The sequence below is a fragment of the Ictidomys tridecemlineatus genome, chromosome 9 (assembly GCF_052094955.1).
Source record: "Ictidomys tridecemlineatus isolate mIctTri1 chromosome 9, mIctTri1.hap1, whole genome shotgun sequence".
NCBI classification, from domain to species: Eukaryota; Metazoa; Chordata; class Mammalia; order Rodentia; family Sciuridae; genus Ictidomys; species Ictidomys tridecemlineatus.
This window is the reverse complement of record NC_135485.1, coordinates 68,383,224-68,401,944: the sequence shown is the minus strand read 5'-3', so window position 1 is coordinate 68,401,944 and position 18,721 is coordinate 68,383,224. Positions and strand designations below refer to the sequence as shown.

At 36.5% G+C, this 18,721-nt stretch overlaps 1 pseudogene; it reads right to left on the bottom strand.

Moving 5' to 3' along the window:
* Positions 1–11,725: 11,725 nt before the first annotated feature.
* On the bottom strand, positions 11,726–13,030 carry LOC144366775 (aspartate aminotransferase, cytoplasmic pseudogene; annotated as a pseudogene).
* Between the last annotated feature and the right edge of the window lie 5,691 nt (positions 13,031–18,721).

The following is an 18,721-nucleotide window of genomic DNA, read 5'->3' as shown; positions in this document are numbered from 1 at the left end:
ACAACTGACCAGTAATTAGGAGTTTAATCCGAGAAGGGACTTTTTCTTATTTTTGGCAGGATAAACTAAACACACCAGCTCCTTCTGCAATGTGAAGAGCAACTGGCCAAGAATTTGACCTCTCAATCAGGGATTAGTCCAGGTCCTCTATGCTGACCCAGGCTTGGACTTGATGCACCCAGGATCACAGATCAAATAAATGCCCTCTGCACTGTTCACTGCTCAATAGAATATGCAATGAAAGGATTCTTCCCAAATAACAATGTCATCTACAGAGAAATTGGTTTGTGGGAACCTGTAACAAAATCTTTTGTTTTGGTTCCTCATTCTTGGCCTTGGGAAGATGTTTGCAGTTCCAAAGAGGGAATCCTCAGAAGAAACAGAAGTGGCTTTTTCATTTGTTTTCATGGACTTTGAATAGCCTGAATGCTTCTCCAGCCAGTCATGCCAGTTCAGAGTGTGAGCCATTGGTTTTCCTGGTCTTTCTGTCCCTGTCCAAACCACCAGCTCCATTGTTGTGGCTTTGTGCAAATAGTCTGTCCAACAGATAATACCTTTCTTAACATTAAAGTGAGTATATAGAATCATTAAGCTACACTTTTAGAAGAAAAGGAAAAGTTTTTTTTAAGAAAATATTTTCAAGATACTTAATAAAAATATGAAGAAAAATATTCTGAAAATCTAAATTTTTTAAATCCATAACAGAAAAAGGTGAGGTTAATATAAAGAATACATGTTGTATTTTAATGTTTTATCTAAAGCTTCCCTTAAAATACATTTTTTGAAAATGAAATTAGCACCTCTGATATTATCTTTAGTCCTATTGACTGATTCAGAAACAAAGAGTTATTTTCTTTAATGACCATGTAACCTAATTAGACTCTAAAAAATCTAATGCCAATAAAAAAAGAAAGTAAATAAGTAGCAAAATATACCACAGAGCTACCATATTTAATTTGCTTCTTATCAGTCACTTGACTATATATGAAATGCTTCTTTGTATCTGCATTTAGGCCAAATTGGAAATGTTAAATATGAAAACATAACTTTAAATTTTAACAGACTCTGTTAATTATGGGGAGGGATGCAAAACAATTGAGACCTTATAATTTCAATTACTCCTAATGATCTGCCCCCTTCACCCAGTGACAGAGCCCCTCTGTATTTAAGGGCCTTTGCCATGGAGACAAACCTCTTTGAGATATTCTAATGTCCAGTCACACCACAGCCACTCATTATGCCTTTGATAGCCTAACAAGCTCCAGTGCTTGTGTTCAGGTAAGCATGGCAGTACCAAAGCTCCTTCTCTCAACACTTACTACAAAAGCCTAAATGGACCCTATCTCTTCTCATTCCTCTTCTAGGTAGAAGGAATTCTTCCTTTGTCTGAATTCTTTTAACTCTGTTTTTCATGGTGCTTTTCTTTTTTTTTTTTATTGGTTCATGGTGCTTTTCTTTCAACACAGTATCATAAATATTTGTAGATTTTTATTTGCCCTACTAAGATTACTTTAAGTTTCTTCTTATCTATGAATCTCCATACACATTGCCTGAGTATCTGACTTTTAATATGTATTCAAACATACAGTAGTTGAATGAATGAATGAGCACTTGAACCATTTAGAGAATAATTCACAATAATAATTGTAACAAAAACTGTGTTTCACCGAATGCCAAATAAATGGAAAATAAAAGAATTTAGAAGAGGGAATTGGTAAATAAAAAGAACTTCAGTGAGGGCTGGAAAAGTCTAAGAAGGCTAAGTGGAGGGTTTTGACATGTAAGGATAATTATGCAAATAGTAACAGAGTGGCTTAGAGCAACTAGAACTAAGAGTAGTGTACAGATTAGAAGAATAGAAGGCAAAGATCAGGTGCAGTAGTGCATGCCTGTAATTACAGTGACTTGGGAGACTGAGGCAGGAGGATAGCAAGTCTGAGTCAGCCTGGGCAATTTAGTGAAACCCTGTCTCAAAATAAAAAATGAAAAGTGCTGGGGTTGTCGCTCAGTGGTGAAGCACTCCTGGGTTCAATCCCCAGCGCCTGGGGGTGGGGTGAGGGGTTCTTTATAAAAGAAAGACTTCAGAAATTACCTAATGGAAAACTAAGTAGCAAATGAGGCCACAAGGTAAAACTCAGTTAGCTGGAATCCCAAAAAGTACACTCTGTTTCCAGGATATGGTTATGTGTATATAGAAAAATAGATGCAGGATCAGAAGAAGGGGTTTTTGAGTAAGAAAGGAATGGATTTGATTTCAGTTTGACTTTTGTTTGTGTTGGGCTTTCAATTTTCCAATCCTGCCTCCAATTCCCACCTCACTGGGTTATGACTGAGATTGAACAAGATAATATGTAGAAAATTCTTCAGAGAAAGAGCTTGGTAAATGTCAACCATCATTGTTATTCACTATGGTTTCAATTTGAACACCTGTTAGGTCTATATCCCTAGTCCTCTGATGGCCGAAAGATCTCTGAGACTTGTTGAAACCTGTTTCTGAGTGTATCAAAAGTCTTTCTTAAATTAACATGGAGATCCTAATAGAAAGTGAAAGGAGGAGGAGGAAAAAGGAGGAGAAGGAGAAGAAGAAAGAAAGAAGGAGGAGAAGAAGAGGAGGAGAAAGAGGACAGAAGAAGGAGGAGAAGGTGGAGAAGAAGGAAAGGGGAAAGAGGAGAAGGAAGAGGGGGAGGAGAAAGAAGAGATGGTAACAAAACTTACAGAAGCAAATGAATTTATTGAATGCTTATTATATACTAGGAACTGTGCTAAGGACTTGATAAGAATTACTGCACTTAATCTTAACAAAATTGCATTTTGTAAATGAAATGACTGGGACTGATCTCTGTGTGTTTTAACAGAAGTTCCCTTGGAACAAAATGTGACTGGACCTTATTCAAATAGAATAGAGTGAAAGCCTGAATAGGGGAAACAAAAAGGCAGTTAGACCCAGAGACTTGCCTCACAGTGGAATCCAAAAGGTGAGGCCATCTCAGTCAGATTCCAACAGGCCCGTACACCAGGGACTGTAATCCAGCAAGAAGGCCAGGGTACAGAAGAATCCATGCAGCAGGCCTGCAGATATGGACTGCAATTTTTATCAGGACCCTTGTCAGTGGAGGTAGAATATAAACTTCCTGGAGAAGGAGTTTAACAAAGCTGGGCAGGTTATACAGATAGCATCTCATAAATTAGAGCAAGAAGGGCAAAAAATTTTGTCTCTTGTACAAATTCTGAGTAAGCATATGGCCCCCTGAAGTCTTGTGTTTGAAACCAAATCTAGTTCAACAGTACCCAGAATATTGTAAAGTGATGTTTGCCATAAGCAGTAGGAAATAAATGACTGCCTACTGGTTGAGAATCTTAGGCTTAGTAAAAGAACCAAGTCAGAGTTTAGAAAAGAACAGACTATTATAAAAAGGAATTATTTTTAAAAGTCTATGCATAACTTTTCAGAGATACAACGAAGGAGAGAGGCAATGGGGGCCCTATCCATCTCATGAAAAATTGAATAGAAGGCATACATCTGGGTCAGGTCTTCATCTCTCTTTTCCCCAGTCTGTTGCCTTCTTAAGTACTGACTGAAGTGTTGTGATACCCCAGCTACCCCCCAAAGTGAAAGCCTGGAGTTAGGTGTCCCCTGTTTTCCAATTTGCTATTAATAAAGCTTCGTGAGGGTCCCAGAAAAATCCAATAAGCATCTCAGGATAAATCATATTGAAAAATTAAAATATTGAATTGGTCAAAAAGAGATGTGATATATTTTAACTATTTTTGTAACAAAATTAAGTGGTACTGTTGTTTTGAAATGCATCAAAAGAATTTTTTTCTGAAGAGTATTGAAATTTCAAAATATTTTAAGCTTATTTGCTTATATAAGAAAGAACACAAATAACAGCAAAAAGAAGGAAATGTTTCAAAAGTCTTTCAATATATATATAATCGTAAATTAGTCTTATTTTAAGTGAGAAACAGAGAGGTGGAGATTTGAACATTTTTCCTCCTTGAAACCACATTCCTGTGGCACTGCTTAAAGTAAATCTTTTGGTCATATTGAAAGTGGAAAAAGAAAATGACTATAGTAAAACCAAACAGAAAATGAATCTTGGGCCTTTTATTATATTTTTCTCCGTCTGTAACTTCCCAACCTGTTCTGTTTGTGAAAACATATAAATATAACTCTGCAAAAGGAAACAGCTCTCAGTCTCACCACCTCTGGTTCTTAAAGTGGACTTGCTTTAGGAAGCTAAGAGTAAAGGCCCAGGTGAAGAAATGCCTGTTGCAAGCTCTTCTTGCATTTGTATGGTAGTCTCTCAACTTACATCCCACTCCAAAAGAGAGAGAGAAGGTCATATATAAAGTACATTTTTAAAACATAATTTTTGGAAGATAAAAACGTCATATCAGAAAAGATAGAGCAGTCCAGTTAGAGTGATTGTCTTGATTTCCTAATTGTATCTTTTGATTTAACAACTTTCAATTTTGAATTCTGGTTTCATTTAATGTAACAGAACCTAGTCATCAGCATAGAGCAACAAACATGATTTATTATTTAGAAAATGAATTTAAAAATAGAAGATAACAAAGTTATAAAAATAGGTAGTATTTTTTGTCTTCATCTTTTGTGGATATAAACACATGTATGTACAGAAATTTTTTATTTTTATTCCCTTAATTTTTTATTTATAAAGCATTTTTAGAGCTGGATGTGGTGGTTCACACCTATAATCCCAGCAACTTGGGAGGCTGAGGCAGGAGGATCTCAAGTTTGAGGCAAGCCTCAACAACTTAGTGAGGTCCTAAGCAACTTAGAGAGACCTTATCTCAAAATAAAAAAATAAAAAGGGCTAGTGCTGTATGGATGAATGGCTAAAGTGCCACTGGGTTTAATCCCTGGCATGCGCGCACGCACACGCACGCACACACACACACACACACACACACACACACACACACAAAAAAAAAAAAAAAGAATAAAAGAAAGAGAGAAAAAAAGAGATTGCTTTCCCAGGCTAAAAATAATTTTTCTCCCAGACTGAGATAAATGATTTGCAATCAAATAAATGGCCATGTGCACATTAGTTCATAGTCTAAGGTTTTGTACCCATCCATGGCAAGAGTGTTATAATGAGATACTGTTTGTTTTTCTATCTCTTCTGCTCTTGTTTCTTTCATTAATACTTTTTTCTTTTATCTGAGTGTTAGTTAGGACCACAGTCATGCAGAATCAAATGTTCATTTCCAAGCCCCCACTACAGATTAAGCTCTGGAATTAGTAGAGTACCATGTGCTGCTTGTGACTCATACCTTTAAAAGCAAATGGTGCTTTCTTCTCTTCAATTCTCCCCTTTTCCACAAATTATAGAGTTAGGACAAGGTAATAAGCCTTCTCATATGATGCACATGAGAACAATCCAAAGGTTAATTTATCCACAAAACACAAGGATTTCAGACCTCTAGCAACTTGACAGAGGGGAATTTCTATACAGGAAGAGAATTGATAAAGAACAGAAATAAGCTTTTGTCTTCTAGACCAGTTTTTATGTCCTGGTCAAACAAGCAGTTTTTCACTAACACTGTTCTGAAAAAGAAACTGGAATGGGAAGAGATTGATGGTAGGGAAAATTGTCTTTTAGAGCCATAATCGCAGTTCCTAGCCTAAATTAAGGCAGAAACAGAAGAGAGGGGAAGAGGGCTGAATTGAAGACCATGTCTTCAGGTCTTGGCAATCAATTATGTTGAAGGTGAAAAGTGGGGAGAAAAAAATGTATTTCTAATATTTTAACATGATGACTGAGATTAATGTCAGTCATGTTTATTGGGAAGGAAAATAATAGCGAATACACAAAGTAACATGTCAAAATGAGGAACACAGGGCTCAGCAGGGAAGAAAGCCTATTTTCTGCTAGTTTCCTCTTTTTCACTAATGAAAACAGTTGCTGGAAGCCAAAGCATGCTATATTAATAACAGCTTCTGTCACTGACAACCCATTCTATATTTAATGTATTCCCACCAAAATTCTTCAGTTTTCTGATAGCCTCCATCAAAAATTGCTGTCATTTCCACTGGTTATATAATTTCATTCTAACAATGCTCTCATTGTAAGGTGAAAATGTGTCTTCTATGTGCTAAGGCACTTACCTACTAGTATAGTTCTTACTGATTTTTTAAATTATAATATTATAATGGCAGACACATGTCATTACGCATTTGTCAAAACCCACAGGCTGTACAACACGAAGAGTGAGCCCTAACATTGGACTTTGGTTGGTAATGATGTGCAGATGTTGGCTCAGTGACTCTGGTGCTGTAATATTGGTGGGGAGGCTATGCATTTTGTGGGGAGGGGTATGTGGAAATTGTTTTTATATTCAATTTTTGCTATGAATCTAAAACTGCTCTAAAAATAAGCTCTGTTAATTTAAAGATACACAGTGTTGTATAACTCCCTTTTTTCCTATGGAATAACCTTCAATAATCACCTTTCTTCTTTTTTCAGTTTAAAGAAATCAATTTATTTTTTCTTTAAAACATCAGATGCAGTTTTCCCATCCTTGAGCATGTGTAGTCGTATCATTTGTAAAATAAAGGGGAACAGTAGAATACCATATCCCGGAGAGCCCCCTTTTCTGTTCTCAATAACCTAGTCAAGTTAGGGAGAAAATGAGAGCAATACTGAGCAAGGATGTCCAGATACATATTATCTTGAATGACACTGAATTTCTTTCATGAATGCTGGAAATTGGGGCAAGTTAATGTGATCCATAGAAAGCTGCTTTTTGCACACAAACCAGGACAATTGATTCTTGGACTGCTGATCAAACAAGAACTAGCAAGCTAATGCCAATGTCGTTACTGCCTCTGCAGCCTAACATTTAAAGCCACTCCCTCACTGCCAATTGGTAGAACTCAGAGCACTTTAGAAAGAATGCTTGTCATTTGTCCAGTCATTGCCTCTGGACAAAATGCCATGAGGGATAAAGGTGCTATCTCTTAACCTATCACCACTGGACCTTCCCTGTGAGCATTTCTCAAAAAAACCTATTCCTCCTATGCCAGCTTTGGGTATTTTTCTTTTATCTCTCAGCAATTTATACCTATTTCCTAGCATAACTGGGCTGCAGACAAAACAAGAAGGATAATAGAGCAAATCTGAAACTATCACATCCAGCAGGTTTATGCATATTGCTGTATTTTCCATTATGGAAAGTATACAAATCATTTTCATTGGAAGAACAACTTTAATTATATAAGCAGTTTTTTCAGAAACAAAATAATCAAACTAGAATAATTTTTAAGAGTTGACTCTGGAATTTCTTATCTAAATTCAAATTTTAGTTCTATCATTTATCAGACATACATTTTTTAATTTTTTATTTGTTCTTTTTAGTTATACACGACACAACAGTAGAGTGTATTTTGACATATTATACATACATAGAGTAGAACTTCTCATTCTTGTGGTTGGATATGATATGGAGTTACACTGTTTATGTATTCATATATGAACAAAGGAAAGTTATTTCTAATTCATTCTAATGTCTTTCTTATTCCCATCTCCCCTCCCTTCCCTTCATTCTCATTTGTCTAAGCCAATGAACTTCTATTCGTCCCTCCACCTCTTATTGTGTTAGCATCCACATATCAGAACATTCAGCCTTTGTTTTTAGGAGATTGGCATATTTCACTTATCATGATAGTCTCCAGTTCCATCCATTTACTGGTAAATGCCAAAATTTCATTCTTCTTTATGGCTGAGTAATATTCTGTTGTGTATATGTACCAAATTTTCTTTATCCATTCATCTATTGAAGGGCATCTAGGTTGGTTCCACAGTTAGCTATTGTGAATTGAGCTGCTATAAACATTGATGTGGCCTTGTCACTATAGTATGCTGATTTTAAGTCTTATGCCAAGAAATGGGATAACTGGGTCAAATGGTGGTTCCATTACAAATTTTCTGAGGAATCTCCAAACTGCTTTCCATATTGGTTGCACCAATTTGCAGTCCCACCAGCAATGTATGTGTGTATCTTTTTCCTAACATCCTTGCCAACATTATTGTTGCTTGTATTCTTGATAATTGCCATTCTGACTGAAGTAAGATGAAATCTCATTGTAGTTTTAATTTGTATTTCTCTAATTTCTAGAAATATTGAACATTGTTTCATATATTTGTTGACTGATGGTATTTCTTCTGTGAAGTGGCTGTTCAATTCCTTTGCCCATTTACTGATAGGGTTATTTGGTTTTTTTGGTGTTCAGTTTTTGAATTCTTTATATATCCTGGGGATGAATACTCTATCTCAAGTGCAAGTGGCAAAGATTTCCTCCCATTCTGTAGGTTCTCTCTTCACATTATTGTTTCATTTGCTGATAAGCTTTTCAGTATGATACCATCCCAATTTACTGATTCTTGATTTACTTCTTGTGCTTTAGGACTCTTAAGAATTTGGTTCCTAAGCCAACATGATGGAGATTTGATCGACTTTTAGATATAGGTTCTTGAGCAAGCTTGATTATATTTTAAGTTTCTTTTTCTTTTTCATTTCCAAAATGGAATTAATAGAAATATCTATACTTCATTGATTTGCTTACAATATTAAATGGGAAAATCTCTGTAAAGTATTGCGTATAATGCCTGGCACAAGAAGCTACTCAATCAAGATATATTTTTTTTGAGTGGAAGACATTGTTCAGTCACCAAAAAAGTAATGTCTTGGAGGACATTCAATCATTTACTAATTGAGAAATTATATGAGTTCTGAAAATCCTGACTTCTGGTTATGGCTATGATGGAAGAACTAGGCATTAGACTGATTTTTCCACTCTTAATAACTATGACACTGGACAAAATATATGAAAAAAACTTTTAAGGCCTTGGTCAACACACAGCTCAGAATCATGATCCTCAAGAGGCATGAAACACAAGAGAATACCATATTACCGTACTTTACTTTCTTAGAGTAATTTTCAAAATTGTGGCCAGGGAACCTAAACAGAGAACAGCTGTCTTTTTAGACATAAGAAATAGCAACATTTAGGACTCCTGCAGCATCTGGAATTTATATTGCAGGTTACCAGAAATAAAGAAACTAGACAGAAAAGGAACCCATACAATCTACATAGGTGTCCTTTTGAGTCTTTGAATACTTGTGCATGCATATGTAAAATTCAGAGAGGATTAGTAATGAGTACCTTTTTTGGAAATGTGACCTAAATGGAAAGATCAGAGAATACATAGTGCTTGGATACAACAGAATGAGAACAAGCCAAAATTGAGGTTCCCAGAAAAGTAATTATTTAGGAGTAGTACTATTCTAGCCTGGGTATAAGGAATATTCTAGACTTACCCCTAAAGCTAGATATCAAGCCTCAATAGAATCAAGCAAGCTAACAACAAATTAATTCCCTTCAAGAATAAAAGCCAACACTCTTTATAGGAAGACAAATAATTCCAGAACCTCAACAATATAGGTTTTCATTGTCAAGCATAAATTTTTTTTTAAATATTATGGATATAAGGAATCAAATATATATATTTGATATATATATCAATTGGATATGAAGGAAAAGCTATAGAAACAAATAACACTCATGGTGAAATTAGTAGACAAAGACTTCAGGCAGATATACACTCAGAAATTTAGAAACAAAGATGAGGAAGTAGTGTACAGATGGGGAATCTTAACAAATAAATCAAAACTAAAAGAGAGAGCGGTGCAAATGAAAATTGTAGAATTAAAAACTATAACATCTGAAATTTTAAAAATTGCTAATCTGGGCTTAATAGCAGTATGGATATTGTGCAAGAAAAGATTTTGAAAAAGTAAATAGAAACTATGAAAACTGAAGCACAGAAAGAAAAAGAAACTGATAAATAATTAATAAAAAACTGAACAGATAGTCAGTGAACTGTGGAATATTAAAAATATTTCTAAGACATGTGGGATAAAAGCTCCAGAGGAAAAAAAGAGCTTTGGTAGTGAAAAAATATTGAAAGATATAATAGTACAAAAAGTCCCCAAATAGAATGAAAAATGACAAACCACAGAGAATATTGTCCAACACAAAATAAACTAACGTCTCTGGGGACATTCATTCATTTCCTCAGCAAGATGTGAACACTTAAAAGCTTATTTTGAAAATCCTGATCTCTGATTGTAGCTATGATGAAGAAATGAACCACAAAGAGCACAAGCACAAAGGAAACCACATCTAAGCATATCTTAGTATAATTGTTTTAAAGCAAATTAAAAATAAAAACAACAAAACATTCAGAACACAAAGACATATTGCATAAAGAAAATTAACAGCAGAATAACTACTGGATTCTCATCAGAAACAATACAAGCCAGAAAAGAGTGAAATGGCAGTTTTTAAATACTAAGATGTAAGCTATTAAATTGGCTTTCTAAATCAAGAACATTTTTCTTCAAAATTGAGGCAAATAATTTCCGTATTACAAAAGTTATGACCTGTCATTACAGAAAATGTTGATTAAATTTATTCAGGTGGAAGGGAAATTTTACTGGATGAAACAATTTATATGAATTTTAAAAAAGCATTGTGAATTTTTCTTCTCTCTTAATTTCCTTAAAAAGCAGTTCACTACTCAAAGCATGACTAACAAAATGTGCTGCAGAATTTCCAATGTGTATAAGTAAAATATACGACAAATGGCACAAAGGAGAGGAGAGGATAAATGGATGTATCATTTTATATTATATATATAGTTTTTATATTATATATAAAATAGTGTACTATGACAGGTTAAGAATCTAATCCTTTTAGAAATCACCAAAGAAATAAAATCACCAAAGAAATAGAACCATGGTAAGTCAAAAGAGGAAGGAAAGTGTAATATAAGAAACACTTGTTTAAATAAAAACAAGGCAAGATTGAAAAAAAAGAAAAAAGATGGACTAATTAGAAAACAAATAGTAAGAAGGTAGACTTAAACCTAACCATATCAATAATTATGTTAAATATAAAGGTATTAAAACCAATCAAAAGACAGAGAGGTAAGACCCAACCATATTCTACTTTCGAGAGAAAGTTTATACTCTTCAAATATAAAGACCCAGATAGTTTTGAAGTTAAAGGACAGAAAGAAAAAAAAAAAATTTTCCATGGGTCTTGATCATTATTTTTATTTTTCCAATGAAACAGAACACAATTGAATAGAATAGAAAAATCTTAGAATACACTACACATGGCAAGGGTTGATACTGTGTCGTGAAAGTTTTTTCAGTTAAGCGCAAGTGTGTTTCTGTGTCATGATGTAAATACACTTCTTTCCACAGTCATCCTACGGAACTAGTTGCAGACTAGCAACACCACCATGCAGAAGGAGCAGGGAGACAAGACACAGGGTGGAGATGATGAGTTTTAATGCTACAGCCATCAATCACACATGGCTCCTTCAGACAACATGTTCTTTTGGGACTAGACTTTGTTCAGAGTCAGATAACACGCAGCAGAAGCACACAAACAGCACTCTCGCTTCTAGCAAGGGGGCAAGGTACCTACGTCTCATGATCAAAATATTTATTCTTAAATAAAAACCTTAATTTTCTCTGGCCTTCAAAAGGTTCTAATCTCAAGCCCCCAATTATTTTCAAGGATGTTCTGTTCACGTGGGGCCAACTTAAATAGAGGTGGCTTCACCAGGGCAAACTTTCAGTTCTTCAGTCATCTCTAATCCATGATATGTACAACTAGGTTTGCAAAGGCAGGGAACATACATGACACAGCAGCTTTGGTGGTGTGGACTGGATGGTGTTTCTTCACTGGATTTTGGTAACTGCTTCATGGATGGAGGTAGCCACATAATCTATATTTTTGGTGGTTAAGCCGCACATGTTGATCCTACCACTTGGCAGTAGATAAATGTGCTTCTCGTTGATTAGATGCTCAACCTGCTTGGGGTTCAATCCAGTGAAGCTAAACATGCCAATCTGCTCAGTGATGTGAGTCCAGGTCCCAGGAGTCTTGAGGGCTTCTAATCGGGCCCTGAGTTCAGATCACATGGTCAGAATCAGGTCAGCCATTGTCTTCACATTGCCTGTCCATTCTTTAAAGAGTTCAGGGTTAGAAAGGGTAGAGGCCACAATTCATGCTCCCTGAGCAGGGGGATTGGACCATGTAATCCGCACAATCTTCTCCATCTGGGAAAGCACTCGCAGATTCTTTTCCAACCACGGTCAGATTACCCACTCGCTCATTGTAGAGCCCAAAGTTCTTGGAGAAGGACTGGGCACAGAAGAGCTCGAAGCCTTCAGACACAAAATAGCGAATGGCCCAGGCGTCTTTCTCTAGATCTCCAGAAGCAAAGCCCTGATAGGCTGAGTCAAAGAAGCGGAACAGAAACCGGCGCTTCATGACGGAAGCGATCTGCTTCCACTGCTCTGGAGTTGGGTCAGTCCCAGTTGGGTTGTGTGCACAGGCATGGAGGACAAAGATGGAGAACTCGGGAGCATTCTCTAGATCATTCAGGAAACCCTGGAGGTCAAGTCCTCTCTTCTCTGCATCCCAGTAGTGATAAGATCGAATGTCTTTAAAACCAGCAGCAGAAAATACAGCATTATGGTTCTCCCAGGTTGGGGACGATACATAGACAGTGGTATCCTTGTTGTTCGTTCCATTGTACCATCGAGCTAAGAACTCAGCTCCAATTCAAAGTGCACCTGTTCCCCCCAGAGACTGGACACCTCCCACACGCTTCTCCTGGAGAGCTGGACTGTCATCTCCAAGGACAAGACGAGAAGCACAGGTCTGGAACTCTGCCAGGCCCAGGATGGGCAGATACTCGTGATTGAGGCTACTGTCATTAGCGATCTTCTGTTCCACTTTCCTCACTACTGGCAAAACCCAGGGCTGGCAATCATCTGGGCGATAAGCTCCTACTCCCAAATTGACCTTGCGGGGGTCTGGATCCTCCCGGAAGTCAGCCGCGAGTTTAAAGACAAGGACAGGCTGGGCCTGCGGAACCTCGGCAAAGACTGAAGGAGGCGCCATGGATACAAAGCAGGAATCTGCGGAGAGCATTGACAGGCACCTGGAGCTAGCTGCTCGGTTGGGGCTAGGTTCAGCGACTGGAGGAGACGCTCACCTTCACTCAGAAAGAAAAATTTTAACCATGTGAAAACATCAATTCTAGGAAAACTAGAATGGAATGTCTATATTGATGTCAAAATGTACTACTTTGTAATGAGGAATATTACTAACGAACGCCGAAGAACCTGAGCCTCTGAACATGCACCATTTTCAAACATGCTCTTCATCAACACATATTTCTTAACTACCTTAAACACCTGAGCATTTTAAGCACCATGGAAAACCTCTCTAATTGTTTTATATTCATTTATGCTTATCAAAACATTATCTTTAAGCAATTTTTATATACAAACATTCTCCTGAGATTTTTCTCTTATAGGTTGTTAAACTAAAAATTATAGTCAGACCATGTAATTCAGTATCTTAATTTGATCAAAGATCATTTTGAAAAATATTTTTCCTAGCACTTTAGAATAGGTATTTCCCTCCTCCTACCTCTCCTTTCTGTGCCATCATTCTAGATTGTATGTATCTATAAATATTGTTGAATTTTAACCAAAAATTTAATAGACTTTGTTGAAAATATAAGCAAATTTATTAATATGAGGATGTGTTAAATATATAAATGCCACACTAACATGTTAGAGATGTAAAACATATATAATGGAATCTATTGCCTTAAGAAAATACTTGAGGCATCCATACTGTCCTGTAAGGAAATTCTCTCCATCATCCTTGTTCACTTACCATCTAGTTTTAAGTCAAAGGAAGCAGCATATCAAGAGATCATAGGTGGAAGGAGAGAGCAAAATGCAGGGCATTTATGCCCCCATTTCCCCCTTGGCTCCTGTAGTTTTGGCAGACCCTAACAGGCAGCCTGTTTTCCATAGCTCAACGTCTTTCTAAGCTTGGTATCATCACTATTCCCTCTTATCGACACTTCCTCTTCTTGCACAAACCTAGTGCCTCACTACCATTTATGATTTCTCCTGCATACAAAAATTTCAAAGACTTTATATATTCCTTCAGAACAAAGTGCTAATTCTCTTGGGATCTACACTACCATTCCCTCTTCCTTCCAAATCCATAGTAGATTCCAGCATAGTCCAGATAGAGAAGGTCTGCTCCCCCAGGAAGGGATGCTATGAACACAAAGCAATGATAGGGTCCCATTAATTTATAGTGATGATGCTAGAGGCCTTGCATGGAAGTGGATCCCAAGGGTGTTAGAGCAAGAAGAATGAAATATACTGTTTAAATGAACCAAATTCATCAATATGGGTGCACATTCCTGAGATTGGTAATTTGACATGTAATTTCAAGCTCTTGCCATTGGTGGCAAAAATTTGCTGGGTTGGGTTTTTTTCTTTCTTTTTTTATTGCTTCTTTTTAGTCATACATGACAGTAGAATCTATTTTGGTATCTTTATACAAGCATGGACTAAATCTTATTCTAATTAGAATGCTGGGTTGTTAAATGAAACCTTGATTCAGCAGTAGCCTATAGCCAATATGGGTAAGATGATAGCAACTTCTCTGGCATACTGTAGAAGATGGAGTCAGAGACTTAAGAATGGGAGAGTATTGGAATGAACCTATTGTGCAAATATGCTCTGCCTCAAGCCTCATTAGCCCTTTTGAAGAGCTCTTCTGAGGATGCTTTTTCCATGAGACATTGATTTGTTAAGGCAGCACTAGCATCCCTGGACAGAAGGTTCTGGTTTGCTACTAGGATAGGTAAAGCTGAATGCCTAAGCCTGACACACCAAGTAACTATGTAGCCTAATCTTGTCATGTATTGGATGTTATCTGTTCCATAAATCATAAAGTTGGACTTGTATTCTATTATTACATGAAAGTGGTTTATGAGACCAGTCCAAAAAGAACAAGTAAATTACAAAAGGAATAAACTAGCATTTCACTGGCCTCTGGTAAAGAAATTCCTTCCCCTGATGCCTTCAGACCTCAGAGTGATAGTGGTGTCCCACTGTGCTAGACTTAGGATGCCTCACTACCCTTGTGAGATCCATAGCCCAGTTCTTACCTGTGGAGACACTCTCAATACTTCATTCTTTTAAATTAAACCTCTTTGAGTGAATGAGCTCTCTATTACCATCTAAGGCCTTGACTGATTCACTGTCAAAAATATAGAGTAGATTCTGGATTGTTGTCCACATTGGTACATGTGCATATGCATACACTCATACCCACACACCTACACACTCTTACACAAATATTACCATTATCCAGAATTATGCACAAAAGAGAAGGAACATGGAAAAAGCAAGAGAAATAATCTGCTGTTGTAGAAGGCAAATAGTATCTAGAGTTACATGAACTGAGAGTTAATATTTAAGGTCAGTTAATATTTAAGGTCAGATAAGAATTCCTTTTCCCATTTGAACTTCAATTGTCTAATCTTCAATAAAGAAAATACTGTCTTACTGAGTTACTGAGATGATAAAATTATAAAAATTATAAATACATATAAAACACCTACATTATACTACATGCATAAGTGCATTTATCTACAAATCTAAAGCCTAGAAACATCCAAACTATGACACTTAGGATTACCTTTTAAAATCACAGCAATGTGATAACTGAAGAACAAATTCTTATGGTGCATCTCACAAAGTAATGGGGGAATTTCCACCACACTATAAAGGGCTGTCTAGAGTTGAAATTCACATTGTCCTCACAGGAGAGTGGGAATCACTGCCAATGCATTCATAATGGTCTTGGCAATCTGGCTAATACAGCATGGCTTGGGAGAGAGCTTGTGAAGAATATGGCTGTTCTTTACATGTTTTATTAGGTCATCCATCATCCTTCTAGGAGATAAAATATAGAACTCTGGGAATAACCATTAATTATGAAGATGTGGGTCCTGGACATTTCAAGTAAATTAACATCCACTTCATGTGCTTTAAAATTTCAGGCTGCTGACAGACTGTATACTCACCTTGAAATATGTAGAGAATTATTTTTCCCTTAACAGAATTATGAACACCCATTGAGATAATTGTATTTTTATTTAATTTAATTTAGTTCTGTCTTGTAACTATAAAGGTATTTGAAGCAGCTTACAAAAATACACAAATGGAGAGAAATTAAATAGATGAGCCAATTTGAGCGAAGGGGAAATAAGGGTAGAAAAATAAAATAAAGCCAAGGGAACACTTGAATACATAAAATATCTAAGTCATAAATTATTATGCACTTATTAAATTTGGGCCACAGCTTGTGTTTAAACCTTCTGGTAAGTGAAAAAAGAGAGAAACATTATTCACATAGGAATAGTTTAAAATAAACCAGTTGCTCTGGATGAAAGCGATTTCTGATAATGAAAACTGAGAACAATTTCTCAAAGGATCTTCATAAGGGGCCTGTATGATTAGGTCCTTCACAGCATTCCCCCACAATAAATACAATAGTGAGTACCATGCAGCTATCCCCTGTAGTTTCCCCAAATGCACTTGGTAAAAGTATTCTTTGGATGTCAAATGGTACAGTCAGAGTTCAGGACATGTGTAGTTTTGTTTGGCATGATGGTAAAATTAGAACACCGAGAAAAAAAATAATGACACACACATCGACTGGTATGAATCAGCACAGAATTCAAGTCCATGCTTCTATAATCCAATATAATGATTTGGAGAGTAACATTTGATGTTACTAGAGAAAAACCATATCCTTTGATCGATAATCAAATGCTGAAATGCAGGTTCAATAATATCCATGAAAGTGAAGAAGCTCAATCAAGACACTTGGCTAATCAACTGACTTAATCATAAGAGATAGAACAAAGGTTTCCAAGGAAGAGCTAGGATTTAACATAAGAATCCTTATAATGAGATAAGCGTTACAAATATCTTTTCCATTTATTTCCAATGTATGCTCTTTTTGAACAGAGGCTAAACTGACACCATAGGTTTCCAAAGTATGTGATATTTTCTCTCTTCTTTCTTTATCCTAACACCAGCTGATCAGCTATTAGAGGTCAAGCACTGTGTTGGGCCCTGAGAATACAGCAATGAAGAAGATATAATTTTTATCCTAAAAGCTAAATGGAGAGACATATAAAGCAGTTCCAATATTGTCTATGATACTGTAGTAATCAACTAAAAGAGTGCTTAACTTTCTTGAAAAAGAAATTCAGGAAAATTTTCATAGAAGAGATGACTAAGGTGAATTCTAAAAGATGGATCAAAATTTGATGATTGGAGGAAAAGGTGGAAAATGTTCATGGAAAAGCATTAAGGAAACAATGCTTCAAGCACAGAGGACAGCCTGTGGGGAGACACAGTTGAGAAAAACATGGCATATTCAGGCAACAGCAGATAATTCAGCAATAGGAATACACAAGGACAGTTAAGGAAAGAAGAAGGACAGGAAGACAGGAAGTTGGCAGGCTAATTGAGCCATTCAAAGATGTTAAACATCACCTTTTGATTTGGCTTTTAGGAAGCTCTGTCCGGTAGCAGATTTGAGGAAAAGGAAAAAAAAAAGGTGTCCCCACTGCATGGCTGGAACATCATTGCAATAGTGTCCTGGTGTGTATTTAGAACATCAGACAGAAGTGATCATGAGAGCAATTATATTTCATAGGAAATAGTAAAGAAAAAATGTAATAGAGGAAAGACTTCCAGTTTGGGCAACTATGAATGATGACACTATTCACAACATAAGAGAAAATGAGGGAGCAAATCTGAATTAATGAGTTCAGACTGGGCCTACTGAGGATAAAATGTCAGAAAAAGTGTCTTGTACAACAACAGAGAGACAGCAGGGCTAAGGAGATAAAATAATAGTTGAATCATAAAGTTATGTGGATAAGATTGATAAGGAAACTGTATAAAATTAAGAAGTACAGGGCTAGGGATGTGGCTCAAGCCGTGGCGTGCTCGCCTAGCATGCGTGTGGCCCGGGTTCGATCCTCAGCACCACATACAAAGATGTTGTGTCCGCCAATAACTAAAAAAAATATATATATTAAAATCTCTCTCTCTCTCTCTCTCTCTCTCTCTCTCTCTCTCTCTCTCTCTCTCTTCTCTGTCTAAAAAAAAAAAAAAGAAGAAGAAGAAGAAGTACATCATGATACCACTGTATTTAAGAGGAATAAGAACCTATAAAATAGACCAGCAAGGACTGGACCGGCAGGAAAGGACCCAATTCCCAGGGAGCAGAAGAGGAGGACATATTATAGAAGAAGGAGAGATCTGCAGCTTTAAATGATAAGCAGTAAAACTTTAAATAAAATGGGCAATTGCCCTTGAAAATTAATTTTTCTGATCATGTTTAATAAACCACATTAAAAATACATTTACTGAACACCTGACCTACCCTGAGGCACTCTTACAGGAGTTAAGAATATAACTGTGAAGAACATGGAAGAAAATCCCTTTCTTCTTGAAACTGATACTCTAGAGAATAAGAAATAAATGTATTCTATAATCATAATGAAATAACAAACATGTTATGAAAAAAATAGGGTAAGAAAGAAGGAACAGTTAGAAAAAGAAACAGGGGAAGATGGTCTAAGAAGACCTGGGGACAAGGGGACCTTCAAGCATACACTTGAGGGAGACTGAGGAAGAAGCCATAAGGACATCCAGGGAAGGGATTTCAAGTAGAGGAAGAGGCCCAGGGAAAGGCCCCCAACAT